The following is a 10,192-nucleotide window of genomic DNA, read 5'->3' as shown; positions in this document are numbered from 1 at the left end:
AATGTTCACCAATGTTAATAGTAGAGTTTACTTGAGAGTCCTAATTAATAAAAATTTGGTATACTATTGAAGATTTTTATACTACCTACATTTATTATTTATATATAAAAATATAAAATAGAAGTTTTCTTTTGTGATAAAATAAATTTTCGTTGTTCAAATGTACTACTCACCACTACTACTTATTATGTGCTATTATTATTGTGGTTTGAATTTTTCATTTCAATATAGCTATTTGTAAAATAAATAGTTTTGCATATTTTATATTTTTTAGAATAAATTAAAAAAGTCAGCTCTAAAATATAGGGTGTTGTAGTGATCGTTATAACTTTAAACTTTCAAAGGTAAAAATTGAGCTCTCAAAACTTACATAATTTGAGTTGCCTTAACTTATATACTTGATTGTATATGTTTGACTCCAAACATACTTTCAAACTTTCGATCGTAAAATATGAATCATAGAACTTTATACAAGTGTTAAAATTGAATTATCAAACTTACACAATTGTAGAAATTGTAACAACAGCTTGAAGGTTCAATTTTTATCAATTGGTGTTTCGATTTACGGTTATTATATTTTAAATGTCCAATTTCAACAATTGTAAAACCTTTAGGACTCAATTTCTATTATGAAAAGTTTGTATAATTGCAATTGTCATCATATTTTTTCTTCTTTTAAAACTATCATGAGTAGCCTAATGATAAAAATGACACATTGTCCCAAATTCTCAATAAATGATTAAGATGGTCAAGGATTCAATTTATGGTGATCACGTACTTAAGAATTTTTTTAACACCAAAATATTATAAAGTTAGGCGAGTTATCTTATAAGAATAATCGAGGTACTTAACCAGTTTTGTATACTTAATCGAGCCATTCGTATCAAGAAAAAACTACCACTACCTTTCAAAGGTGGTTTTTGCAATTTGGCTTCAACGTTTTTCTTTTTATCTCTTGCAATTCCATTTTTTTATTCTTTTAAGAGGGAGAGACATCATATTGCAACGTTGTTTATATGCTTGACAATATTATATTATGTTTAGATACTTGATGTTTATGAGGAAAATTGTAATCGATGGTGACATGGCATCCACCTTTAATTAATTTAATCAAATTAAACATAAATTATGTACTTTTTCTCTTCAAATTTTACTTTTAAAGATCAATAAGTACAAAAGAAAACTATAAATTGGACAATTAAAGAAATGAGTTCGCAGAGTTCAAGTTCGATTTGAGAGCTTAATTTTTATATAGTTTATTGTACAACTTGAAACACATGAACTAAGAGATCAATCACTTTTTGGTATGAAACAAACAAAACACATATATTAGTTTAACTATATGTTTGACTTCGAACATCAAATGTACTCCAATCATACATGTCTGGGGGGAAGCCTATTCGTGTATCATTTTAAAACTTGTTGATGGAAACAAATCGGTTCAACGTAATAAAATGCATATTGTTCGTTTATGAAACAAAGTTTTGTTATGATTCTCTAATTTTTTTTTCGTTAATATTGGAAGCAAAACAATGTTATACACGAAATTGTTTATCATGATAGAGCTTCTAAACTATCTAATATCGTGGTGGAGCGAACAAAGTTGTAATTTGTAACAAGGCCATAATCACTTCTTAAATATTTTTAACCATATTCAAACTCACTGCTTAAATTTTACGAAAATATTTAATTATCTCATGTAATCATGGGATGGATCCCGATAATACAGTTTGGAGGACAAAAATTTTGATATTATTTTAGGAACCAACATCATCGAAACTTCTATTATATTGAACAAATTGTTAATTACTAACAATTTTCAAACTAAAAAAGACAATTAAAAAACAAATTAGTTCAATTTAAATTCATTAATCATGAGATAGTTATGTATATAGAAAATAAATTTAGATTCAAAATATTGATGATCTATATTATTGATAAACTGTAAGATCAGTAGACACGAGTGATAGAAATCTATTAGACTTTGTTGTTTGTAATTTTTTTAAAAATGTTACTGTACATTTGATTATTATATTCTTAAAATTACTATCTATTATAATTACTAGATAGCTGTATTACCTATAACAAGTAAAATTATTACATAAAAATAATGAATATATATAACTCTCAATCATATCTTAAAAAAATGAATCATATTTGTGCTATTTTTTTTTTCTCTTTCATCTTTTAATTTTTACTTCAATTTTAAGTTTTATATAAAGATCACTAGAGCATGTGCCTTATGTACTTTGCCACCTTTAAACATTATAGTTTCTCCTATATATATATATATATGTATATATAGCAGTGTTTAACAAATCTATTGTTTTTCAAATTTATATTTTCAAGTTTTATATTACATCACTCGAGAAGATGCCTTTAGTCCTTAATTAAATTTAGTTTAGATCGTGATTGTTTAATCTTTAAATTAATTATAACATATAATAATTAACTACATGGTTCAAAAGTGTATAGTAATTCTATTATGATCATTAACTTTTGATTTTACTTATTACATTATTTGTGTCTTGATATGTATTTTAAAAAAATATTTTAATATGTTTATTTTTTTGATCCCTATAAAAACGTTGTGTTTATGTTTTTGTTTTTATTAAGAAAAAATAATCACTTAAATTTCTTGTATTATTTCTCCTTGTTGTAGAAGAAGAATCTCCCCTTCATTTAATTGTTAAGGGAAAAAGATTTTTCAAACTAAATATAGAAAAATATGGCAAGATATTTAGAAGTAATATTCCTTATATACTCTTTTTATTCTTATGCCATTTATATCAATTATTACATTATATTGAAAAGAAAACAAATTTTGCACCCAAGGACATAGTGAATTCATTTTTTTAAAAATAATTATATTTTCACACAAAATTTTAAAATCCAAATATGATAAAAATTAAAAATTATCTATATGAAAAATCTCTCTGTGAAAAAACTAGAATTGCTACTACTATTATCATTATCATCATTATAACTATTGCATTTTAAGTGTATTTTAAATATTTTTGCATATTACATTTTTTTTTCCTTTAAAACTATTATTATTATTATTATTATTATTTTAGTTATCTTTTATTAAAAGAATTAACATAATGAATTAAATATAAATTTGATTATAAATGCATAGACTAAAATTAAATTGGAGCATTTTCAAAGATAGCAAAATGACATAAAATATTTTCAAAATATAGCAAATTTTTAAATTTACCTCCGTTAATTACAACTTTTATTAATATTTAAGTAATAAAATTTAATAAAACTCTATCAATATTGTGATGGAAACTAAAATTTACTATATTTTGTAAATATTTTTAATAGTTTTGTTACTTTACGATAAAATTTTATTTAAACCTAATATAAAATTTTTCAACTAAAACGTATTTACCCTTTATTGATGAAATTAAGAGAATGACGTATATTTGGTTGGTTTTGAAAAAGATTCAAAACTTAATTAAGAATGAACTAAGAAAACAAAACAAAACAAAACAAATTCCTTTTCCTAATAAAAACAAATTAATGAAAAGAAAAGGCAGAAGAAAGGTGAAGAGAAATTGGAATCACGGTGACGTCAGAAATTTAAGAAGGAAAAAAGAAAAAGGCCCGAAATAAAGAAATAAATCTAATTTTATTATTTTCAGAAAACAAAGTTTAAAAAAGAGAAAAAAGAAGATGAAATTAATAAGAAAATGACATGTGTACTTGGGGACCACAGAATAGGATAGTTTCGCACCGTCAACGGTGTGTGCGGCCCTTCGGTTAGTGAAATAGTGACTTCAAGGCACAAAAAGGACCACCCCCATTCAATTTAGTCGCCCCTCCCTATGTCTTTCTTCTTTCTTCTTTTTCTTTTTATTCATTTTTCATCCACATTTTTTATACCTTCTTTTCTCCTATTCATTTTTTTTAATCGGTCAAACACAAGTTTATTAATCTCTATCCTTTCTTATATTTTATATATATAAAAAAAAATCATTGTATTTGAAAATGTTTTATTTATTTTAATTAAAATATCATATTTTTTATATTTTAAAGTTTTTTTTAATTTTATTATCTTTAGTTAGGAAAATGATTAAAAGTCGTAAATTTGAACAAATAAGATAAACTTAGTGATTTATTTTCTCACATGAGATGCCTTTTAAATGAAGTTGTTAAAAATCTAATTTTAATCTCTAAAACTTGAATCAACCTTAAATTTCATTCATTTTATTGGTTAAATAATAATAATAATTTAAATGTAACGAATATATTTTCTAAATTTAGATAAAAAAATGTTAATGGGTAATAAAAAATATTTTTTTTATTAAGAAAGTCAACCATAGAATATATGTGCAAACTAAATTTAAGATTTATAAATCGAGAATACACATATTAAAATTTAAAAAATCTTCCATGTGTAGGAACTAAATTAGCTATCAAAACTTTCCTTTTTCAAAGTAAGCATACTTTAACTGACATGGATGTATTAGCAATTATGGCTTGATTATTTTGTCGATATGAGGGTGAATCTACTTTGTAGTAAAAGGATTCATGAGGGGTAAAACTAAGCAATAACATGTCCCTAATGCGAATATAATATAATTGATAAACATAAAATGGTGGTTTAGTTGTCTAAATATTTTTGTTTTTATAATTCTTCATAAATATCTATCAAACGTCTGTAATTATTCGTAATTTCATCAACATTTTCATTAATGTCTACATTCTAAATCTTGATTTATATTTCATTTTCATTCGTCAAATAGTAAGCTAATTTTAGTTTTGGCTTTAGTTTAGTTTTTAAAATTTTTTTACAATATTCGTTGGAGGAATGAACCACTATATTTGATTACAAATTTTTCAAAAGGACATTTCCAACATAACAAAATGAATCAAAATATAGCAAGATTTCAAATTCTGTCAATGATAAATGGTGATAAAAATCTATAATTTTGTTACATTTATAAATTTTTTTACCAGTTTTGTTACGTACAATAATTTTTTTTTCTAATCTTTGTGGATCCAAACACATTTTGTGAAGCTTAAATATAATTTAAACCTTTGATTTATATATGTATATATTTTTCTTTCAAATCTATTAATTCTAAAGTCATGTCTTGATGATAATCTTTCTTTGTAAAACTAACACTCTTTTAACAATTATTATATGTTTTTTTAACATTTGAATAATTTATTTGTTCAGTTTTCCACCATTTAAAAATCCCTTTGAAATATTATCTTGATTTAAAAAATAAAATGATTAAAAAAATGTTACTATTGGATGACTATTTTATTTTAATTTGTTCGATCAAACAAGCTAAACTATTTTCAAACTAGAATGGATCAAAGTCATTTTCTTAACAAACCATCATCAAATTGATTATGATCGATTTAGTTAACATTCAAGCCAACATAAATTGACGAGGGCTCAAAGTACGTTGGTGGGTCAGGTTTCTTCTTCAAAAATATTTTAAAGAAATTTTTTATTTGGATTTTTCTCAAAGTACTGACATTGACTCACCGCTAGTTTTCTTATGTACTCGACTTAATTATTTCTTTAAAATTTAACTCAAATTTAAAGTTGTTCTTTGAAAAGATAAAAAAGAAGAGAAAGCATACCTAAATATTAAAAGCATAAAACTAAGAAAGACAAAAAAGAAAAACCCAATTAAATTATATTTATAAGACAATAACTAACAACGGTTGAAATAGTTTCTCTTAAAAAATAAATAACGGTTGATTTTTTTCACTTCACATCTCATACTTATAATTATAAATAAATCAACAACTTGACTTTGTAAATTTATTTTTCAATATAAAATTAATTAAATGAAAAAAACATGTAAGTTTAAATTTGTTAAATGAAAAACATATTTTCGATATTTCAAAAATAAAATTGAAAAGTTTAGAAATAAATGTCGAACTAACTAATTGGTCGATGGTAACGACAAATCCAATATAAGTGTGACAATTGATCCTATTTAAATTGTTCCAAGTCAAATTGTATTAAATCAACATGAACATAACTCAATATAAAATTTACATTAAAAATGTTGATTAGACGGAACTATCATTAATGGTAAAAAAATAAAAGGAAAGTCATTAAATAGAATAAAATAATATTTTGTCCATCGAAAAATTATATTATAGACTCGTGATAGACCATAGTAAAATTTTGATATATTTATAAATATATTTTTAATATTTAAAACAATTTTTTCTTAAAGATTTATTTATTTTGATTACTAATTTAGACATTGTTGCTTAAAAAACGGGAGGCATGTCGTTTGATTCTCCAATTGCATATTAAAACTAAAAGTGAAGTAAATAAATAATAAATTAAATCAACAACGATCTGACTTTGATTTTTCTAACCAATATTTTATATACAAACTATAAAATTCAATAAGAAATATTTTAAAAAATGGTTTTAATTATTTAAAGACAGCACTGCAACATTGTGTGAGGTCATCAAATTTATTTTATTTTTCTATCAATTAAACCACATATTAATATAATTATTTGTTAATTACTAATATGATCTTAAAATAATTAAAAATGTATTACTTAAAAAAAAAAAAAGTAAATGGGCAAAGCTTTGAATTTATCTGAAATTATTTTATTAACTAAATAGAAAAGGATTATATATATATATATGTGTGTGTGTGTATATGCCTTTTGTTTGTCTTAAAAGAAATAAATTGTGGTAAAATTGGACTATTATTTTTAGGTAATAAAACAGATAAAAAAAAAAAAGGTTTCTAAACACTCAATTTGAAGAAAATGAAACATTCAATGCAATGTAATAATTTGAACATGTTCAACTAAATACAACTAATGTGTTAATTATGTACTCAAATTAGATGTGGGATTATTTGTTTGAATTTGTCTAATATTTGTTTTGTTTTATGTGCAATTGCAATCATTCACTTCAATTTATTTCATATCAAGAACAATTGTGAGAACGTCCACGATGTAGATTTTTTTGTTGTTGTTATTTGTCGGTTGTGGTGGATTTTGTCATTTACTTTAAGATTTTGTAACGATTTAATATTAATTCAACCGTGAGATTTTTATCGTAATTTAAAAAGTCCTTTTTATCGTGTGTAATAATATAATCTTTGTATTTTATAAACGTGTTTAATTAGTCATCAATTAGCGTTTATTTAATTAGTCTTCAATTAGTTTCCATTCGTACAGGTAAGAAACTCCACTAAACCTTAAGACTGTTAAAAAGTCATACTTTACCGATTAGCTTAAAATAATCAACTCTTTTTTATGATTTTTTAATTTAAACTAATTCTAAAAGTAATAGAGTTGTTTAAAGAAATGACAAGAACTAGGTGATGAAAATTTGAAATTTTGTATTTTGTAAATATTTTTAACGGTTTTGTCATTTACAATAATTCCCGTAATCAATAGATACTTTGGTTTTTTTTTATAGAGATAAAGAAAATTAGATCACATATCTTCTAAACGTTAATATATATTATATGTTAGTTGAGACGTATATTAATTTTATTGGATATTATACAATAAGTTGAACAACGTGTGCCACATTTGAAACTTATTAAATTAAAATTTAAACCATATATAAAGCCAAAAACAATTATTGGTGTAGACATAAAGCGATCTTAGCAAAATTATGTTAATGAATACAACTCCAAGCCTTTTCTAAATCATTTGGCTAACCCTAGATGCTATTGCCATACATTCCCTTGCTACAAAATGCTTTTAAAATAGTTTTTGTTTATCTAATTCGTATCATATTATAAATTTAAAACATGTTCGGATTATCATTTGAAGTGTTTAAATTTAAAAGAAATAATTTTTAGCAAAATTTAGGTGTTTTGATAAATTTTTAAAATATATTTTAAAAAGATAAAATTAAAAAATAATTCATTTTAAAAAAAAATACTCAAAACCAAAATTTAGAAAAGTATACTTTAAAACAAAATTATACATGTTAGAGATAAAAAAAAAATGTATTATTTAAAAACAATTTTTTTCATAAATAATGCAAACGAACATTCCCCAACTTTCAAGATTTTCTCAATTTGTTTTCTTTATTACTTTCAATAAATTGTAATAAATTATTTATGAACTCTCACCTTTTATATTTGATAGTTTAGTTAAATTTAATTTAAATTAAATTTATGCCTATAAAATAATAATTTAGATAGGGAGACCTAACAAATTTTAAAAGATATATATAGACGAACTCTCCTTATTCCCGATTGTCGTACTAATCAACTTAGTTCAACTGACCTTTGAGTGTACTAATAACCATAAAATTTGTGTTTTGATTCCTCTTAGCTCAATGTCCTACTAAAAAAGTTCTCCTCTTGTCAAATTGTTTATTACCAACAAAATTTCAACGCAAAATATACTTGAATAAAATTAAAAATGGAAGGTGAATAGACGTATTTATGGTAAAAGTTAGTTTTCACATTTTCACATTATGATTATGTTGACAACTTTTCATACAAACACTAGTAATTAACTTATTTTAACTTTCAACCAAAAATTTCAAACTATGTATATATATAGTGTAGCTACTCAAGTTAATTAGCCCAATAATTTTGAAAGCCTATAAAATCAAAGATGTTTTGATTTTCATAATTGGACACAAAAGTAACATTATACAATTATTAGTCTTATAATAAATTGTATTTTCAAGTTCCAACTTTCTTTGATTCACATTTGACATTAAATTTGGTAGGACAATTTATATATAATGGTCTACCTAGTCATCTAGGGAATTTTGAATGTGATGGTTTTGATTATTTAATAACCCCCTAGAGATATTTAAGACCAATCTTTGAAAATTGGGGGCACCCTAAGACTTTAGTCTAAATTTTCATATTTTATCTACCCCCTTATATAAAATCTCTATTAATAGTGTTGTGTGTGTGCATTGTGCTATAAGTTGTTAAAGTATTAATAGCAAATAAAAGCACTTTTGACAAAAAAAAAAAAAAAAAAAAAACACACACACACACACACACATACACATATTTATATTTATTGTAGAAGCGATTTAATAACAAATTAGTAACCTATAGTTTGGAGATTTTTGTTATTAGCCTAAAATAGAAGAGAGATGAGAAAATTAAAGTTTGCCTTTTACTAAAAGTGTTTTTTTTATTGATCTTTAAATGATGAACTTTTATTGATTATTAAATTGTCTCTTCTCCACTAGTTGTATATAGTTGGTCCAATCTCAATCTAGCCTTTTTCTTTTCCCCTTTTGTAAATTCTATCAACCCATTGAAAGTTTAATTATTACTTCTCATATTTTCTCTGACAACATGATACCTTAACACACACTCACTTTCTTTTTACAATATATATATATTATAAGTTAGGGATCGATTTTAAAGCTCCAACCTCGAGACATTATATGTTTTAACAAGTTGGATTATGTTGATAAGGTTACATGTTTAGATATTTTGACTTGTTATTTCAATCTAAGTCTATAAGTCTATATCTTCGATGATTTTTCTTTTCTCTAGGCCAAAATGAGCCTCATCTTGTATAACCTAAATGAGAAATAACGACATCTGGAGAAGAAATTGAGAAAAAGAAAAGTAAAAGAAAGAATTCATAGTTATATATTTTTTCGTGATCTTGTGACCCAATGTGAAAAAGAAATAAGGTTTTTGTCAAAGAAAATTAAATAGGGTGATGTTTCTAATTTGGATCACGAGATAAGTTCAATTAAGGTCAAAGATGATGAATTCTTGGCTAATGAAATTATTTTTTAAAATTAGAATCTTGTGCTTTGAATAATGATTTTTAAAAAACTAAAATTACTTCTTCTTTTTTCATGTAAATTATACACGTCAAAAATTAAGAAACGTTATGAAAAGTTAAAATTCATATACTAGAGATTCTATTTGAATCAATTTCTTATAAATTTGGTTGGTCCACAAAATTCACCATGAAATCGAAAGAAAACGTATATAATTTTCAAGATGCAAAAAAAAGAGAAAAAAAAGAGTAAAGGGTTATTATAATAAACTTTTGTTATTATTATAAAAGGAAAGAATTAATGGTTTATTTATATAAATAATCAGATCTCATCTTGTGATCCTTTCATGACAAAGAAAAAGAAATATATGGTTGATGTTCCCATCTCAATCACGAGATTGTTATTATTATTTGTTCATATACCAATGTCTAATAAGATGAGTGTTGCCTC

This window comes from Cucumis melo, chromosome 1, assembly GCF_025177605.1.
Source record: "Cucumis melo cultivar AY chromosome 1, USDA_Cmelo_AY_1.0, whole genome shotgun sequence".
Lineage (NCBI taxonomy): Eukaryota > Viridiplantae > Streptophyta > Magnoliopsida > Cucurbitales > Cucurbitaceae > Cucumis > Cucumis melo.
This window is presented reverse-complemented; position numbering follows the sequence as displayed.